Source organism: Panulirus ornatus, chromosome 22, assembly GCF_036320965.1.
Source record: "Panulirus ornatus isolate Po-2019 chromosome 22, ASM3632096v1, whole genome shotgun sequence".
Lineage (NCBI taxonomy): Eukaryota > Metazoa > Arthropoda > Malacostraca > Decapoda > Palinuridae > Panulirus > Panulirus ornatus.
The window spans coordinates 4,719,375-4,740,760 of NC_092245.1; the positions used below are offsets into that span (position 1 = coordinate 4,719,375).

The following is a 21,386-nucleotide window of genomic DNA, read 5'->3' on the forward strand; positions in this document are numbered from 1 at the left end:
ACTTCACTTGCTGCCCATGGAAGATTTCACTCCTTTTATGTAATTTTTAGGAGAGTACACTAGAACTTCCTACAGACCTCTGTTGAGAGGAGAACTCTAGGTCTCTTCACGCATCTGCAGAATTATTGGAGGTAATGTTATCCAGCAGTTAAGCAGTCTTATAAGCTCAGGCTAATGTTGGAACCACTCATGCTTGTCCAAACCAACGTGCTGCCTGCCACTGCTATATGTAATCTCAGCAGCAAATAGGTGCAAGGGAAAGTGAACACCTTGACACCTGTAGCCTGAGATGACCTGATGCCTGTAGCTTGAGATGACCAGCTGTTCTTAGCTTCTGGTGTGATCAGTCTTAATCCACCTCTGTCCTTCATATTACCCTATGTTCACTCTTCAGCCAGTCAAATGCTTTCCCCTGTTTCACATAACAAATCTATCTATCTATGTATTGATCTGTCTATCTGTCCATCAATATCCATCTACCTGTCTGTCTGTCTATCTCTCTTATTATCTATCTATCTATCTGTCTAATTATCTAGGTAAGTACTTATCTGCCTACCTACCTACATACCTATCTTCCTGTCTTTCTACCTGTCTGGCTATCCGATGCCCTTTTCCTGTGAACTCCAGTGCTGTATTGTAGCCTCACCCTTAACAGGCCACTGGAGGGGGGGGGGGCCTCTAGTGCAGTATTTTTTAAGTCTACCTAATGTCATTGCCTTATGTTCTGTCATCTAACTGCCATGACTTTATACATAGCTGTATACTAAGCATGTTTTAGGAGCAGGGATTGGCAAAACTGCTAACAAAGGGGTGTGAACTGTTCAGCCCCTAGTTAACTTGTTTTAATGCAACACTGGAAACAGTGTACTCATCTGTTTCACTTACTTGATCATACTTTTGTGCCATTCTATCACTACATTTTACTTGTATTACGGTAGCACGTATGTACTGTCTTAGACATATGAGGGGGAAGAGACTCAGACATGACAAACATCATCTGTAAAACCTTACCATCTGTTCCACCATACTAATAAAGTTTAGAACCTGGTAACCACATTTATAACTCTGTAACTCTGAAATGTGTCTTCTGTTTAATCTGCTAAATTCCACAACACTGCATCACCTTTTCAAGTTAATTTTACCATGCAATTACCTATTTGTACTGTACAGGAGGAAGTTTTACACCATTGGGGCCCCATCTTTTGAAAATTCTTTTTAAGTTTCTGTATGCTTTCTGCATTCACCACGTCCTTTATTCCATTAATCCACAACTCTTCTACTATAAAAGTATTTTTTCATGTTTTTCAACAGATTTTATGTCGTCTGGTTGTTCCATCCCTACATCTCTTGAAGAACAGTTTGCTGTCTGTGTCATCAGTCTGTCTTAAAACTTAAAGGTTGTAATTAGGACACCCTCATTCTTTTCTCTTTCAAGTTGAACATATATAAAGCTTCTAGCCATTCCTTGTAACTTGGCTCTCTTAATTGTGGTTCCTCCTCTATAAGCTCTCTTTGCTACTTTTAGGTGTGATGACCAAACTTGGGAAGCATATTTTAGTTTCGGCCATATATAGCAAGTGAACTGTTTCCTTAATACGGTATATCCTTGTCCATGAAGTTGAATGCAGGTCTACTGTATGATAGCAGACATTTTGATCTCCTTAACCATTCTCTTAAGCTGAGCCTCAGGTGACAGGTTAGCAACAAAGTGGACTCCCAAGTCTCTCTCACACTCATATTCTTTCAGCTTATTTCCTGTTAGCTTCTAGTTGATAATCATACTAAGGCCTTCTTACTCTATGACCCCTCCTTATTACTGTACGTTTACTTGAATTGAATTTCATCAACCAAGTATCAGACCAACCTTTGGAGTCTGTCAGGGTCATCTTGTAAGTTGATGCAATCCTCCTTGCTTTTCACTTCCCTCATGACCATCGCATCATCTGCAAACATATTTAGATAGGTGTCCATATCTTCTGGTAGATCATTTACTAAGATCAAGTGGAGGAATGGTTGTAGAACAGAATCCTGTGGCACTGTACTAGTGACCTCCACTTATTTAGAAAAGGTTCCTCTAGCTTGTGCCTTTTATTCCCTTCCACAAAGATAATCTATCCTTATACCTGCTCATCTTAACTAGCCTTCCATGTGGTACAGTGTCATATTCTTTCAGGCAGTCTAGGTACAAGCAATTTACTTAGCACTTCCCTTTTGTCTTAAGACAGAACTCACTCTTGTCAAAATCTAAGAGGTTCATTACACATACAACCCATTCCCAAAAGTTATGATGTCTTTCGTGTAGGCAATTTCTCATCTAGAGAGTCATTTTTAACTGCACAGACCACATTTATCAAGACTGATTTGTAGTTCAGAGCCTCTTCCAGGTCTCCATTGTTTTAGATTGGTGTGATACTCCAGCACCCTCAAACATACGAATTTTTGCCCTTCCAGAAAACAACCTCTTTCACACATTCTTCGATGCTCTCAGAACTCTCACACCCCCTCACCCACCCTATTACTTCTTCTATGGTTCCATTTGCTGCCATGGCCACTCACAAGTGTCTAGAACATTTCACTTCACCTCCAGTTTTTTTTCCATTCAAACCCATGCCCCAACTAACTTATCCCTCTGCACTGCCAAACCTGATAACCTTGCTTTTATTCGTATTCACTCTCCACTTGCTCCTTTCACACTCTCTCAAACTCATTCACCAAATTCTGTAGTTTTTCTTCAAATCTGCCTCCAGTGCTTTGTTATCAACAAGCAGCAACTAACACTTCCCAGGCCCCTCACTCCCTACATACTACATGATTGCCCTTCTCTCCAAGACTTGTACTTACCTCCCTTTCCAACCTATCTACAAACAAATAAACAGCTATAGTGACATCACACACCCCTGCCGCAGACCTGGAACCATTCACTTTCCTCTCTTCCTTCTTTAAAGCAAACACCTGATCCACTCGTCCTATGGCACTTCTGAAACCATACTGTTCCTCTTTCTCACAAACATCTTTAAAGCAAACACCTTATTCTCAGACCATGTACTTCCTAATGCTCTATACATGCCTTCATTCTCTCAGTCACCTCTCTTCCATACACTCAACAGACTTAAACCTCTGTAGATTGAACACTCACCTTTGTCCCCCTTATCTATATACAGTGGTACTATACATGCTTTCTGCCAGTTCTCAGGTACCGCACCATTATCCAGTCATGCATTGAAAATCCTAACCAATCAGTCAAGAACACAGTCATCCCCTTTTATTCTTAAGAGATTCAACTGCAGTATCATCCATTCACATTTTATCTTATACAAGGCTTTCACTGCTGCTTCTATCTTCACCAAACCTCCTTCCATGACTCTCTAACTTAACATACCTTCTAGTCCAAACACCCCTCATCTGTCTCCCTGTGATCAAGTGCATTCAACATCCATTTAAGATACTCACTCTGTATTCTCCTCACCTCATCACTACCTGTTATCACCCACCTATTGGCCCCCTTCACCAGTGTTCCCACTTGTTCTCTTGTTTTTCTCCCAATATGAACCTCCTTCCAAAACATCTTAATATCTCGAAATTTATTGATACTCTCTCATCCCAGCTTTCATTTGCCCTCTTTTTCAACCCCTGCACCTTCCTTTTGACCTCCATCCACTTTCTCAAATACATTTCCCTATCATTTGCACTCTTCCCTCTAATTATTGCTCATATACCTCTCTTTTCCCTTTCATAAGCAACTTTCCTTCATCATACCATCTCTCACTACTGTGAGTGATGGGATGACCACCTTTCCACCTTATGCATACCACATGCTTCTCTTGTGCATGTCAACACAGCTTCCCGAAATACTTCCCATTTCTCACCCACTCCCTTGGCTTCATTTACTCTCACCCTCTGCCATTCTGCTCTCAGGCTTTCCTGGTATTCCTTCACACAAGTCTCTTCCAAGCCCACTTACTTTCACCACTCTCTTCTTGCCCTCTACCATTTCCTCTTTTCACCCATGCCTTCACCAGTTAATGATCAGATATTCCGCCAGATTCACATCTCAGCACATTCACATCTAATAGTCTATCTTTCGCACTCTGTCAATTAGTATGTATTTCATTAATGCTTATTGACCATCTTTCCTACTCACACATGTACTCTTGCGTATGTTCCTCTTTTTAAACCAGATACTCCCATGACAGCTAGAGACTGAGTGTGAGTGAATGTGGCCTGTTTTTGTCAGTTTTTCTGGCGCTATATCACTGACACGGGATGGCAGTGCTGTTTCATATGGGGCAGGGTGGTGCTGGGAATGGATGAAGGTAAGCAAGTATGAATACATGTGCTGTTTATGTGGGTGGGGGAGGGGGTGAGAGTTCTGGGAGCGTTGAAAAATGTGTGGAAGGCGAGAACATTATCCAAGAAAGCAAATATGGGTATGTTTGAAGGAATAGTGATTCCAACGATGTTATATGGTTGTGAGGTGTGGGCTATAGATAGAGTTGTGCAGAAGAGGGTGGATGTGTTGGAAGTGAGATTTTGAGGACAATATGTGGTGTGAGGTGGTTTGATCGAGTAAGTAATGAAAGGGTAGAGTGATGTGTGGTAATAAAAAGAGTGTGGTTGAGAGACCAGAAGAGGGTGTTTTGAAATGGTTTGGTCACATGGAGAGAATAAATGAGGAAAGATTAACAAAGAGGATATATGTGTCAGAGGTGGAGTGAACGGGGAGAAGTGGGAGACCAAATTGGAGGTGGAAAGATGGAGTGAAAAAGATTTTAAGTGATCTTGGCCTGAAAATGCTGGAGGGGGAAGGGCATGCAAGGAAGAGAGTGAATTGGAACAATGTGGTATACCGGGGTCAATGTGCTGTCAATGGATTGAACCAGGGCATGTAAAGCGTATGGGGTAAATCATGGAAAGTTTTGCAAGGCCTGGATGTGGAAAGGGAGCTGTGATTTTGGTGCATTATACATGACAGCTAGAGACTGAGTGTGAACGAATGTGGCCTTTGTTGTCTTTTCCTAGCACTACCTCGCGCGTTTGCGGGTGGAGGAAGTTGTCATTTCATGTGTGGCCGGGAGGCGACATGAATGAATAAAGACAGCAAGTATGAATTATGTACTTGTGTATATATGTATATGTCTGTGTATGTATATATATGTATACGTTGGAATGTATAGGTATGTATATGTGCATGTGGGACGTGTATGTATATACATGTGTATGTGGGTGGGTTGGGCCATTCTTTTGTCTGTTTCCTCGTGCTAACGCGGGAGACTGCGACAAAGTATGATAAAAGATAAAAAGATACTGTTTGTGTATTTGTATATGGATGTATATGTGTATATGTTCATATGTATATGTACGTGTATGTGCATATATATGTATGTATGTGAGTGGATGTGCTACCGGGGGTAGACATGCTGTCAGTGGATTGTACCAGGGCATGTGAAGCATCTGGGGTAAACCATGGAAAGGTCTGTGGGGCCTGGATGTGGAAAAGGAGCTGTGGTTTTGGTGCATTACACATGATAACTAGAGACTGAGTGTGAACGAATTTGGCCTTTATTGTCTGTTCCTGGCGCTGTCTCGTTGGAAGGGGTGGATGCTATTTCATGTGTGGCGGGGTGTTGACAGGAATGGATGAAGGCAGCAAGTATGGATATGTATATATATGTATATGCCTGTGTATGTGTATGTATTTATACGTTGAAATGTATATGTATGTGTATGGGCATTTATGTATATACATATGTATGTGGGTGGGTTGGGCCATTCCTCGTCTGTTTCCTTGCACTACCTCGCTAACGCGGGAGACAGCGGTTAAGTATAGTGATAGAATAATAAATGGATAGATCTTCCTTCATTTGTTTCCTGGCGCTACCTTGCTGACGCAGGAAATAGCAATCAGGTATAATATATAATTATTTATGTATATTTATGTATGAAGTCTGTTGGGGATGAGAGAGCTTGGGAAGTGAGTCAGTTGTTGTTCGCTGATGATACAGCGCTGGTGGCTGATTCATGTGAGGAACTGCAGAAGCTGGTGACTGACTTTGGTAAAGTGTGTGAAAGAAGAAAGTTGAGAGTAAATGTGAATAAGAGCAAGGTTATTAGGTACAGTAGGGTTGAGGGTCAAGTCAATTGGGAGGTAAGTTTGAATGGGGAAAAACTGGAGGAAGTAAAGTGTTTTAGATATGTGGGAGTGGATCTGGCAGCGGATGGAACCATGGAAGCGGAAGTGGATCATAGGGTGGGGGAGGGGGCGAAAATCCTGGGAGCCTTGAAGAATGTGTGGAAGTCGAGAACATTATCTCGGAAAGCAAAAATGGGTATGTTTGAAGGAGTAGTGGTTCCAACAATGTTGTATTGTTGCGAGGCGTGGGCTATGGATAGAGTTGTGCGCAGGAGGATGAATGTGCTTGAAATGAGATGTTTGAGGACAATGTGTGGTGTGAGGTGGTTTGATCGAGTAAGTAACGTAAGGGTAAGAGAGATGTGTGGAAATAAAAAGAGCGTGGTTGAGAGAGCAGAAGAGGGTGTTTTGAAATGGTTCGGGCACATGGAGAGAATGAGTGAGGAAAGATTGACCAAGAGGATGTATGTGTCGGAGGTGGAGGGAACGAGGAGAAGTGGGAGACAAAATTGGAGGTGGAAAGATGGAGTGAAAAAGATTTTGCGTGATCGGGGCCTGAACATGCAGGAGGGTGAAAGGAGGGCAAGGAATAGAGTGAATTGGATCAATGTGGTATACCGGGGTTGACGTGCTGTCAATGGATTGAATCAGGGCATGTGAAGCGTCTGGGGTAAACCATGGAAAGCTGTGTAGGTATGTATATTTGCGTGTGTGGACGTATGTATATACATGTGTATGGGATGGGTTGGGCCATTTCTTTCGTCTGTTTCCTTGCGCTACCTCGCAAACACGGGAGACAGCGACAAAGCAAAAAAAAAAAAAAATATTCATGTATAAAAGAAAGAGACAGGAGGTCAAGAGAAAGGTGGAAGAGGTGAAAAAGAGGGCAAATGAGAGTTGGGGTGAGAGAGTATCATTAAATTTTAGGGAGAATAAAAAGATGTTCTGGAAGGAGGTAAATAAAGTGCGTAAGACAAGGGAGCAAATGGGAACTTCAGTGAAGGGTGCAAATGGGGAGGTGATAACAAGTAGTGGTGATGAGAAGGAGATGGAGTTGAGTATTTTGAAGGTTTGTTGAATGTGTTTGATTATAGAGTGGCAGATATAGGGTGTTTTGGTCGAGGTGGTGTGCAAAGTGAGAGGGTTAGGGAAAATGATTTGGTAAATAGAGAAGAGGTAGTAAAAGCTTTGCGGAAGATGAAAGCCGGCAAGGCTTTGGATGGTATTGCAGTGGAATTTATTAAAAAAGGGGGTGACTGTATTGTTGACTGGTTGGTAAGGTTATTTAATGTATGTATGACTCATGGTGAGGTGCCTGAGGATTGGCGGAATGCATGCATAGTGCCATTGTACAAAGGCAAAGGGGATAAGAGTGAGTGCTCAAATTACAGAGGTATAAGTTTGTTGAGTATTCCTGGTAAATTATATGGGAGGGTATTGATTGAGAGGGTGAAGGCATGTACAGAGCATCAGATTGGGGAAGAGCAGTGTGGTTTCAGAAGTGGTAGAGGATGTGTGGATCAGGTGTTTGCTTTGAAGAATGCATGTGAGAAATACTTAGAAAAGCAAATGGATTTGTATGTAGCATTTATGGATCTGGAGAAGGCATATGATAGAGGTGCTCTGTGGAAGGTATTAAGAATATATGGTGTGGGAGGCAAGTTGTTAGAAGCAGTGAAAAGTTTTTATCGAGGATGTAAGGCATGTGTACATGTAGGAAGAGAGGAAAGTGATTGGTTCTCAGTGAATGTAGGTTTGTGGCAGGGGTGTGTGATGTCTCCATGGTTGTTTAATTTGTTTATGGATGGGGTTGTGAGGGAGGTGAATGCAAGAGTTTTGGAAAGAGGGGCAAGTATGAAGTCTGTTGTGGATGAGAGAGCTTGGTAAGTGAGTCAGTTGTTGTTCGCTGATGATACAGTGCTGGTGGCTGATTCATGTGAGAAACTGCAGAAGCTGGTGACTGAGTTTGGTAAAGTGTGTGAAAGAAGAAAGTTAAGAGTAAATGTGACTAAGAGCAAGGTTATTAGGTACAGTAGGGTTGAGGGTCAAGTCAATTGGGAGGTAAGTTTGAATGGAGAAAAACTGGAGGAAGTAAAGTGTTTTAGATATGTGGGAGTGGATCTGGCAGCGGATGGAACCATAGAAGCGGAAGTGAATCATAGGATGGGGGAGGGGGCGAAAATCCTGGGAGCCTTGAAGAATGTGTGGAAGTCGAGAACATTATCTCGGAAAGCAAAAATGGGTATGTTTGAAGGAATAGTGGTTCCAACAATGTTGTATGGTTGCAAGGTGTGGGCTATGGATAGAGTTGTGTGCAGGAGGGTGGATGTGCTGGAAATGAGATGTTTGAGGACAATATGTGGTGTGAGGTGGTTTGATCGAGTAAGTAATGTAAGGGTAAGAGAGATGTGTGGAAATAAAAAGAGTGTGGTTGAGAGAGCAGAAGAGGGTGTTTTGAAATGGTTTGGGCACATGGAGAGAATGAGTGAGGAAAGATTGACCAAGAGGATATATGTGTCGGAGGTGGAGGGAAAGAGGAGAAGTGGGAGACCAAATTGGAGGTGGAAAGATGGAGTGAAAAAGATTTTGCGTGATCGGGGCCTGAACATGCAGGAGGGTGAAAGGCGGGCAAGGAATAGAGTGAATTGGATTGATGTGGTATTCCGGGGTTGACGTGCAGTCAGTGGATTGAATCAGGGCATGTGAAGCATCTGGGGTAAACCATGGAAAGTTGTGTGGGGCCTGGATGTGGAAAGGGAGCTGTGATTTCGGGCATTATTGCATGACAGCTAGAGACTGAGTGTGAACGAATGGGGCCTTTGTTGTCTTTTCCTAGTGCTACCTCGCACACATGAGGGGGGAGGGGGATGGTATTCCATGTGTGGCGAGGTGGCGATGGGAATGAATAAAGGCAGACAGTGTGAATTGTGTGCATGGGTATATATGTATGTGTCTGTGTGTGTATATATATGTGTACATTGAGATGTATAGGTATGTATATTTGCGTGTGTGGACGTGTATGTATATACATTGTGTATGGGGGTGGGTTGGGCCATTTCTTTCGTCTGTTTCCTTGCACTACCTCACAAACGCGGGAGACAGCGACAAAGCAAAATAAATAAATATAAATGATTTATATTTATTATTTATTTATTTGTTTTGCTTTGTCACTGTCTCCCGCGTTAGCGAGGTAATGCAAGGAAACAGACAAGATAATGGCCCAACCCACCCACATACACATGTATGTACATACACGTCCACACACGCAAATTTACATACCTATACATCTCAATGTATACACATATATACACACACAGACATATACATATATACACATGTACGTAATTAATACTGTCTGCCTTTACTTATTCCCATCGCCACCTCTCCACACATGGAATAACTACCCCTCCCCCCCCCCCTCATGTGTGCGATGTAGCGCTAGGAAAAGACAACAAAGGCCCCATTCGTTCACACTCAGTCTCTAGCTGTCATGTTAAAATTCACCAAAACCACAGCTCCCTTTCCACATCCAGGCCCCACAGAACTTTCCATGCTTTACCCCAGACGCTTCACATGCCCTGGTTCAATCCACTGACAGCACGTCAAAGTGCTAATATATAAAGGAATGAATTGTTCCAATCGTCATTCCTTTTTCAGCACACAGTTTGACAGGATCTTCATCTTTTCCATTCACCTTCCTGAATACCCCATGCCCTTCATATTTATTCTCCACTGTCACGCTACTCAACTTCACATTTAAATCACCCATCAGTCATATCCAGTCTCAAGTATCAAAATTGCTGACACGCTCACTCAGTTGCTACCAAAACACTTACCTCTGATGATCTTTCTTTTCATAGCTAGGCACATGAGCATAAATAATCACCCCGTCTCTTACCATCCACTTTCACTTTTCCCCACATCAGTCTTGAGGTCACTTCCTTAGTTTTTCACACATTCCCACAACTCTTGCTTCTGCAGTAATTTATTCCTTTATTAGCTTTTGCCCTCACACCAACTTTACTGTTGACTGTACTCCTAAGGCATTCCCAAGCCATTCTTCCCCTTTTCTCTTGAACTTTGTTGTGTTCTGAGCAAGAATATCTAGATTCCATACCTCTAACTCTGCCTATCTCTCTTTTCTTCTTTTCTTGGTTATTTGGTTACATCCGTGCATATTCAGATACCCCAGTCTGAGACTTCAAGGATGAGAACTCTCTGTTTGGCTCCTTCTTTTGTTCCCACTTTTGAATATTGAAATACATATGGGGGCTCCAGTCCCCCACTCCCACCTCTCTTAGTTGTCATGTATGACACAGGGCATATAGAGGGAGAATTCTCTCTTTTTCTCCCTTTTTTCATACTTGACCACTATTTCCTGCATTAGTTAGGTAGCTCCAAGAACAGATGAAGAAAGGCCACATCCACTAACCCATTCTCTAGCTATGTATAAAGTATCAAAACCAATCAAGATACATATTATTATCTATTATTATACTTAAATCTGTTTCCTGCATCAGCAAGGTAGCGCAAGAAACAAACGAAGAATGGCCGAACCACTCATAGACACATATATATATATACATAAATGCCCATACATGCACATATATATACATATACATTTCAACATATACATACATATGCATACACAGACATATACATATATACACATGTACATATTCATACTTGCTGCCTTCATCCATTCCCATTGCCACCCCACCGAACAGGAAACAGCATTCCATCCCTGCCCCCTCCAGCAAGGTAGCGCCAGGAAAAGACGAAATGCCACATTCGTTCACACTCAGTCTCTATCTGTCATGTGCAATGGACCAAAACCACAGCTCCCTTTCCACATCCAGGCCCCATAGACCTTTCCATGGTTTGCCCCAGACACTTCACATGCCCTGGTTCAATCCATTGACAGCACGTCGACCCGGTATACCACATCGTTCCAATTCACTCTATTCCTTGCATGCTTCTCACCCTCCTGTATGTTCAGGCCCTGATCACTCAAAATCTTTTTCACTCTATCCTTCCGCCTCCAATTTGGTCTCCCACTTCTCCTTATTCCCTCCACCCTGACACATATATCCTCTTTGTCAATCTTTCCTCACTCATTCTCTTAATGTGACCATACCATTCCAATACACCCTCTTCATCTCTGTCAACCATACTCTTTTTATTACCACACATCTCTCTTATCCTTTCATTACTTGCTCAGTCAAACTACCTCACACCACTCCCCCCCCCCCCCCTCCGCACAACCCTATCTATAACCCATGCCTCGCAAGCATATAACATTGTTGTACCACTATTCCTTCAAACATACCCATTTTTTGCTTTCCGGGATAATGTTCTCGCCTACCACACATTCTTCAACGCTCCCAGAACCTTCTCCCCCTCCACCACCCTGTGACTCACTTCTGCTTCCCTGGTTCCATCCGCTGCTACATCCACTCCTAGATATCTAAAACACACTCTTTTCCTCTAGTTTTCTCCATTCAAATTTACCTCCCAATTAACTTGCCCCTCAACCCTACTGAACTTAGTAACCTTGTTCTTATTCACATTTACTCTCAACTTTCTTCTTTCACACACTTTATACCAAACTCAGTCACCAGCTTCTGCAGTTTCTCACCTAAATCAGCCACCAGTGCTGTATCATCAGCGAACAACTGACTCACTTCCCAGTGACTGGTCCCTCTCATCCACAACATACTACATACTTGCCCCTCTCTCCAAAACTCTTGCATTCACTTCCCAACCACCCCATCCATAAACAAATTAAACAACCATGGAGACATCACACACCCCTGCTGCAAACCGACATTCACTGGAAACCAGTCACTTTCCTCTCTTCCTGCTCATACACGTGCCTTACATCCTTGGTAAAAACTTTTCACTGCTTCTAGCAACTTACCTCCCACACCATATACCCTTAAAACCTTCCACAAAGCATCTTTATCAACCCTATCATATGCCTTCTCCAGATCCATAAATGCGACATACAAATCCATCTCTTTTTCTAAGTATTTCTCATGTACATTCTTCAAAGCAAACACCTGACCCACACATCCTCTACCATTTGTGAAACCACACTGCTCTTATCCAATCTGATGCTCTGTTTGCGTCTTTACCCTCTCAATCACTGCCCTCCCATATAATTTCCCTGGAATACTCAACAAACTTATACCTCTGTAATTTAAACACGCATCTTTATCCCCTTTGCCTTTGTTCAGTGGCACTATGCATGTATTCCACCAGTCCTCAGGCACTTTACCATGATCCATACATACAATAAATATCCTTCCCAACCAATCAGCAACACAAGTCACCCCCTTTTTTAATATATTCCACTGCAGTTCCATCCAAACCTGCCGCCTTGTCGGCTTTCATCTTCCGCAAAGCTTTCACAACCTCTTCACTGTTTACCAAACCATTCTTCCTGACCCTTTCACTTTGCACACCACCCTGACCAAAACACCCTATATCTGCCACTCTGTCATCAAACACATTCAACAAACATTCAAAATACTCACTCCAGCTCCTTCTCACTTCATCACTACTTGTTATTACCTCCACATTTTCCCCCTTCACTGATGTTACTATTTGTTCTCTTGTGTTATGCACTTTATTTACCTCCTTCCAAATCTTTTGTTTATTCTCCCTAAAATTTAATGATACTCCCTCCTCCAACTCTCATTTGCCCCCTTTTTCATCTCTTGCACCTTTCTCTTGACCTCCTGCCACTTTCTTTTATACATCTCCCAATCATTTGCACTTCGTCCAAACACCTCTCTCTTCTCTTTCACTGATAACCTTACTTCTTCATCCCACCACTCGCTACCCTTTCTAATCTGCCCACCTCACACCATTCTCATGCTGCATGCATCTTTTGCGCAAGCCAATCACTGCTTCCCTAAATACATCCCATATCTCCCCACTCCCCTTGCATCATTTGCTCTCACCCTTTGCCATTCCACTCTTAAAACCTCCTGGTACTTCCTCACACAAGTTTCCTTTCCAAGCTCACTTACTCTCACCACTCTCTTCTCACCCCAACATTCTCTCATCTTTTCTGAAAACCTCTACTAATCTTCACCTTTCCCTCCACAAGATAATGATCAGACATCCCTTCCACTGCCTCTCTCAGCATATTAACATCCAAAAGTCTCTCTTTTACATGTCTATCAATTAACACATAATCTAGTAAAGCATTTTGACCATCTCTCCTACTCACATACATATACTTGTATCTCTCTTCTTAAACCAGGTATTCCCAATCACCAGTCCTTTTTCAGCACATAGATCCACAAGCTCTTCACCATTTCCACTTACAATGCTGAACACCTCATATACACCAATTATTCCCTCAACTGCCACATTACTCACCTTTGCATTCAAAGCACCCATCACTATAACCCGGTCTCATACATCAAAGCTGCTAACTTACTCAGCTGCTCCCAGAACACTTGCCTCTTATGATCTTTCTTCTCATGACCAGGTTCATAGGCACCAATAATCACCCATGTCTCTCCATCCACTTTCAGTTTTACCCACATCAATCTAGAGTTTACTTTCTTACACTTTATCACATACTCCCACAACTCCTGCTTCAGGAGTAGTGCTACTCCTTCCTTTGCTCTTGTCCTCTCACCAACTCAAGACATTCTCAAACCACTCTTCCCCTTTACCCCTGAACTTCATTTCACTCAGAACCAAAACATCCAGATTCCTTTCCTCAAACATACTATCTGTCTATTCTTTTTTCTCATCTTGTGTATTTTTATGTATGTATATGTTATGTATATGTGTGTATGTGGATGTTCATGTACATGTATGTGTATATGAGTGGATGGGCCGTTCTTCATCTGTTTCCTGGCACTACCTCGCTGATGCAGGAAACAGCAATTATGTATGATAAATAATAGATAAGTTTGAATGGAGAAAGTTTGGAGGAAGTGAAGTGTTTTAGATATCAAGGAGTGGACTTGGCAGCAAATTTAACTATGGAAACAAGCGAGTCACAGGGTGGGGAAGGGGATGAATGTTCTGGGAGTGATGAAAATGTGTGAAAGGAGAGAACATTATCTTAGAGAGCAAAAGTGGGTATGTTTGAAGGAATAGTAGGTCCAACAATATTATATGGCTGCAAGGCATGGGCTATAGATTGGGTTGTACGGAGGAGGGTGGATGTGTTGGAAATGAAATGTGTGAGGACAATGTGTGGTGTGAGATGGTTTGATCGAGTAAGTAATGAAAGAGTAAGAGGGGTGTGTGGTGATAAAAAGAGTGTGGTACAGAGAGCAGAAGAGGGTGTGTTGAAATGGTTTAGACATATGGAGAGAATGAGTGAAGAATGGTTGACAGAGAGAATATATGTTTCAGAGGTGGAGGGAACACTGAGAAGTGGGAGACGAAATTGGAGGTGGATGGATGGAGTGAAAAAGATTTTAAGCGATCAGGGCCTGAACATACAAAGAGGGTGAGAGGCGTGCAAGGAATAGAGTGAATTGGGATGATGTAATATACTTGGGTTGATGTGCTGCCAGTGGCTTGAACCAGGGCAAGTGAAATGTCTGGGTTAACCATGGAAAGGTGAGTGGGGCCTGGATATGGGTAGGGAGCTGTGGTTTTGGTCTATTACACATGACAGCTAGAGACTGAGAGTGAACAAATGTGGCCTTTTTTGTCTGTTTTCCTGGCGCTATCACTGGAGCAGGGGGCAGCGATGCTGTTTCCTGTGGGGCGGGGTTGTGCCGTGAGTGGACTGAAGGTATGCAAATATGAGTATGTATATGTGTTTTGTTTTTTTTTTGTTATACTTTGTCGCTGTCTCCCGTGTTAGCGAGGTAGTGCAAGGAAACAGACATATGAATGGCCCAACCCACCCAATACATATGTATATACATGTTTACACATGCACATATACATACCTATACATTTCAATGTATACATTCATATATATACACAGACAAATACATACATATACATGTACATATTCATACTTGCTGCCCTCAGCCATTCCCGTTGCCACCCCGCCACACATGAAATGGCACCCCCCCTCCCCCCACATGCACGCGAGGTAGCGCTAGGAAAAGACAACAAAGGCCACATTTGTTCACACTCAGTCTCTAGCTGTCATGTGTAATGCACCGAAACCACAGCTCCCTTTCCACATCTAGGCTCCACAAAACTTTCCATGGTTTACCCCAGACACTTCACATGCCCTGGTTCAATCCATTGACAGCACATCAACCCCGGTATACCACATCGTTCCAATTCACTCTGTTCCTTGCACGCCTTTCACCCTCCTTCATGTTCAGGCCCCGATCACTCAAAATCTTTTTCACTCCATCCTTCCACCTCCAATTTGGTCTCCCACTTCTCCTAGTTCCCTCCACCTCTGACACATATATCCTCTTTGTCAATCTTTCCTCACTCATTCTCTCCATGAGACCAAACCATTTCAATACACCCTCTTCTGCTCTCTCAACCGCCCTCTTTTTATTACCACACATCTCTCTTACCCTTTCATTACTTACTCAATCAAACCACCTCACACCACATATTGTCCTCAAACATCTCATTTCCAACACATCCACCCTCCTCTGCAAAAACCTATATATAGCCCACACCTTGCAATGCTATAACATTGTTGGAACCCCTTATTCCTTCAAACATACCCATTTTTGCTTTCTAAGATAATGTTCTCGCCTTCCACACATTCTTCAGCGCTCTCAGAACCTTTGCCCCCTCCCCCACCCTGTGACTTACTTCCTCTTCCATGGTTCCATCGCTGTTAAATCCACTCCCAGATATCTAAAACACTTCTCTTCCTCCTTTTTTTCTCCATTTGAACTTACCTCCCGGTTGACTTGTCTCTCAACCCTACTGTACCTAATTACTTTGTTCTTATTCACATTTACACATAGCTTTCTTCTTTCACACACTTTACTGAACTCAGTCACCAGCTTCTGCAGTTTCTCACCTGAATCGGCCACCAGCACTGTATCATCAGCGAACAACAGCTGACTCACTTCCCAAGCCCTCTCATCGACAACAGACTGCATACTTGCCCCTCTCTTCAAAACTCATGTATTCGCCCCCCTAACCACCCCGTCCATAAACAAATTAAACATCCATGAAAACATCACGCACCCCTGCCACATACCGACATTCGCAGGGAACCAATCACTTTCCTCTCTTCCTACTCGTACACATGCCTTGCTTCCTTAATAAAAAATTTCACTGCTTCTAGCAACTTGCCTCCCACACCATATACTCTTAATACCTTCCACAGAGCATCTCTGTCAACTCTATCATATGCCTTCTCCAGATCCATAAATGCTACATACAAGTCCATTTGTTTTTCTAAGTATTTCTCACATACATTCTTAAAAGCAAACACCTGATCCACACATCCTCTACCACTTCTGAAACCACACTGCTCTTCCCCAATCCGATGCTCTGTACATGCCTTCACCCTCCCAATCAATACCCTCCCTTATAATTTCCCAGCAATACTCAACAAACTTAATACCTCTGTAATTTGAACACTCACCTTTATCCCCTTTGCCTTTGTACAGTGGCACTATGCATGCATTCTGCAAATCCTCAGGTACTTCACCATGAGCCATGTTCCCATTTTTTCTCTTGTCTTATGCACTTTATTTACCTCCTTCCAAAATGTTTATCTTTTTATTCTCCCTAAAATTTAATGATACTCTCTCACCCCAACTCTCATTTGCCCTCTTTTTCAACCTCTTGCACCTTTTTCTTGACCTCCTGCCTCTCTCTTTTATACATCTCCCAATCATTTGTGCTATTTCCCTGCAAAAATCGTCCAAATGCCTCTCTGTTTCACTAATAATCTTACTTCTTCATCCCACCACTCACTACCCTTTCTAATCTGCCCACCTCCCACATTTCTCCTACCACAAGCATCTTTTGTGCAAGCCATCACTCCCCTCACCTCCTTTGCTCTTGCCTTTTTCCATTCTGCACTCAGTCTCTTCTGGTACTTCCTCACACAAGTCCCCTTCCCAAACTCACTTACTCTCACCACTCTCTTCACCCCAACATTCTCTCTTCTTTTCTGAAAACCTCTACAGATCTTCACCTTCGCTTCCACATGATAATGATCAGACATCCCTCCAGTTGCACCTCTCAGCACATTAACATCCAAAAGTCTCTCTTTCATGTGCCTTGCTAATTGATACATAATCCAATAAAGCTCTCTGGCCATCTCTCCTACTTACATATGTGTACTTGTATATCTCTCTTTTTAAACTAGGTATTCCCAGTCACCAGTCCTTTTACAGCACACAAATCTACAAGCTCTTCACCATTTCCATTTACAACACTGAACACCCCATGTACACCAATTATTCCCTCAACTGCCACATTACTCACCTTTGCATTCAAATCACCCTCCACTATAACCCAGTCTCATGCATCAAAACTGCTAACACACTCAGCTGCTCCCAATAAACTTGCCTCTCATGATCTTTATTCTCATGCCCAGGTGCACAGGCACCAATAATCACCCATCTCTCTCCATCCACTTTCAGCTGTACCAATATCAATCTAGAGTTTACTTTCTTACACTCTATCACATACTCCCACAACTCCTGTTTCAGGAGTAGTGCTACTCCTTCCTTTACTCTTGTCCTCTCACCAACCCCTGACTTTACTCCCAAAACATTTCCAAACCATTCTTCCCCTTTACCCTTGAGCTTCTTTTCACTCAGAGCCAAAACATCCAGGTTCCTTTCCACAAACATACTACATGTCTCCTCTTTTTTCTCATCTTCGTTACATCCACACGCATTTGGACACCCCAATCTGAGCCTTCAAGGAGGATGAGCTCTCCCCTACATGATTCCTTCTGTTTCCCCTTTTAGAAAGTTAAAATACAAGGAGGGGAGGGTTTCTAGCCCCCCGCTCCCTTCCCCTTTAGTCACCTTCTACGACATGCAGGGAATGCGTGGGAAGTATTCTTTCTCCCCTATATATGTATATTTATGTATGTCTGTTTATGTACGATTATGTTGATATGTATGCGTATGTATGTGTATGGGCATTTATTTATATATAAGTGTATATGAGTGGATGGGTCATTCTTTGTCTGTTTCCTGGTGCTTCCTCGCTGATGCAGGAAACGGCGATCAAGTATAATGAATAATATATATTTCAGTTGATGTTCCTTTGGGCATCACAAATATGCAGTCCAGAATTTATTGATAGTGAGTTTGAGGAGATATATTTTATTTGATCCAAGTTATGATATCCTAGATGTTTCATTGATAAATCCTTAAAGTTGGTAAAGAAATCATTATATTGAGTTGAACACAAACCTCCCCTTGATACCGAGAATGCTTTATTTCTCCTTTTCAGTAATAATTTTACTTTACTTCCCAGATGCTTAAATCCTTTAATGTAAATGTTGCCTTCTGTAATAACAATATTGTAAAGATTATCTTAATCAAAAACTCACCAGAAAATTCTGAGGGTTGTGTTTACACAGTATCTTGTAAAAATTATAATATCTTAGGCTGACTGGGAAGGATCTTTAAGTGAGACTTGATAACATTGATATAATTATAGTATAAGAACTGGACAAGAATGGACAAGAAAGTTTGTACAAAATGAAGGTCTGTACAAATTGGATAGCTACATTTTTGGAACTTAATTGAAATATAGAGAGAATTATGAAACAAAAAGAAAAGACATGGGAAAGTATTTATGAATTTTGGAGGAAGTGAAAAACATGTCTTGAAATGTGACAGGTCATAGTTATTGGGAAACACATGAGAAGGCAAAGAGTTCCAAAGCTTTGACATGTAGGGGAAGAAGCAGGTATCAAAACAGCCCGTCATTGAGTTGCCAATGGCTACATAATAATCATGTGGCAGAGCAGCTTGCCAAGTACTTGCAAGTAGAATATTATGAAACTGATAGAGGAAAGCATAGAAAGAATGAATGAAGATTTTGGAAGCAAATTATGTGAAAAGTTTAGGGAAGATAAGAAAGGCGTGCAAGGAATAGAGTGAATTGGAACAATGTGGTATACCGGGGTCAACATGCTGTCAATGGATTGAACCAGGGCATGTGAAGCGTCTGGGGTAAACCATGGAAAGTTTTGTCGGGGCCTGGATGTGGAAAGGGAACTGTGGTTTCGGTGCATTATACGTGACAGCTAGAGACTGAGTGTGAACGAATGTGGCCTTTGTTGTCTTTTCCCAGTGCTACCTTGCGCACATGCGGGGGAAGGGGGTTGTCATTTCATGTGTGGCGGGGTGGCGACGCGAATAAATAAGGGCAGACAGTATGAATTATGTACATGTGTATATATGTCTGTGTGTATATATATGTATACGTTGAGATGTATAGGTATGTATATGTGCGTGTGTGGACGTGTATGTAGATACCTGTGTATGTGGGTGGGTTGGGCCATTTTTTCGCCTGTTTCCTTGCGCTACCTTGCTAATGCGGGAGACAGCATCAAAGTGTAATAAATATAAATGAATAAGAAATTGTGATGAAGGAAGTTGAAAAAGGAAGGAGATGAATGTAAGAGTGGAAATGTGAAAATGAAAAAGTAAGGAAGGGGAGTTGCTGAATCAAATGGAAGAAGTAAAAGGGAGATGGGGAGAGTATTTTGAAGAACAGATGAATGTGAGAGAAGGTGAGGCAGCAGTTGTTACATGCATGGGTATGGAGGATGGATGGAAAAGGATACAAGTGCAGGGCCCTGTACCAAGAAGGGAGATGAAAAGGGTGGTAATGAGTTGAAGGTAGAAATAGTACCAAGTGTAGAGGGATTATGGCTGAAATGAAGCATGGAGGAGAAAGAATGATAGGGTGAATGCATATAATATGTACTTTAGCATGGAAGCTTGAGGATTGGATGTAAGCTATTATTGTTTTTTTTTTTTTTCAAATGAAAAGGTGCTAAGTATATATGTAGCAGTTATAGGGGAATAAGAGCCTTGATTGATAGTGTGATAGAAGTGACTGAATGCAGAGTAAGTGAGGATTAAGGTGATTTTAGGAATGGTAGGGGATGTATGGATCAAATTTTTTCCCTGAGAATAATCTGAGAATAACTTTGGAAAAACATCTAGCTAAAGATAAGTAGCTATATGCAGCTTTTATGAATCTGGAGTAAGCATATGACAGAGTCAAGCAGGATGTTTTATGGGATTAGTTAAGGATATATGGGGTAGGGGGACAACTATTGGGTGGTTTGAAAGCTTTTTATAAAGGAGTAAATGCGTGTGAGAGTGGACTTGAACAAAAGTTTCTAAATAAATGTGGGTGTGAGGCAGGGCTGTGTGATGTGACTGTGCCTGCTTAACATAAATATGGATAGAGTGATGAGAGGCATGAAAGCAAAACTAGGGAAAGAGAGTGCAGAGATGGAGTGTGGTGGAGAGGTATGGTGGCTAGTGACAAGCCTGTTTGTGGATGATACTGTGTTGTTGCTGAGAATGAAGAGGATTTTCAGAAATTTGTAAGTATCTTTTATGATTTCTATAACCATAAGCATTTTTTTAAGGTAAAAGGAAGAAAAAGTAAGGTGATGGTGTTTGAAGGGAAACAGAATGAAAGTATAGATTTTACAGTGTCCTTTAGTGTAAGAGAAGAAAGTGTATTAAACTATGTTATAGATATGGGGAGAGAAAGACTGGAAGAGGTGACAGAAATTAAGTATTTAGGGGCTATTTTGGGTAAGTTTGATGATGTAGAAGGAGAGATGAGGGGGAGAGTAGTAAAGTATAGAAGAGTCATTGGGTCCCTTAATAGAATGAGGAAGGATTAAGAAATAGTATAGTTCTCTCAACCCTAACCTATGCAGCCAAAACATGGACATAGAATGAGTCACTATGGTCAAGTATCAAGGCTGTGAACATGAGCTATTTGAGAGGAGCATGTGGTGTGACTAGATGGAATGAAGAAAAATTGTGGGGGTGTGTGAGAGTTTTAGTATGGCAGGGAATGCAATGGGAATTAATTGTGGAGTGATAGAGTGGTTGAAATGTAATACTTTGAGGTGGTTTGGCATGTGGAAAGAATGCAAGACAGGGAGATTACAAGGAGAGTGCATAACTGTATGAGTAAAGGAGTTACTATGAGAGGAAGCCTGCATGTGAATTGGGAAAGCAGAGTGGAAGAATACTAGAGGGAGAGAAATGATAGAAGAATGCATGGAATGATGTATGCAAGGGAGGCACACAAGGACAGGTATAAG

General features: G+C 42.0%; 1 protein-coding gene across 8 annotated transcripts in view; it reads left to right on the plus strand.

Moving 5' to 3' along the window:
- LOC139756506 (uncharacterized) overlaps positions 1–21,386 on the plus strand; it is a 202,044-nt gene that overhangs the window by 18,185 nt on the left and 162,473 nt on the right. The gene's annotated exons all lie outside the window — the stretch shown is intronic.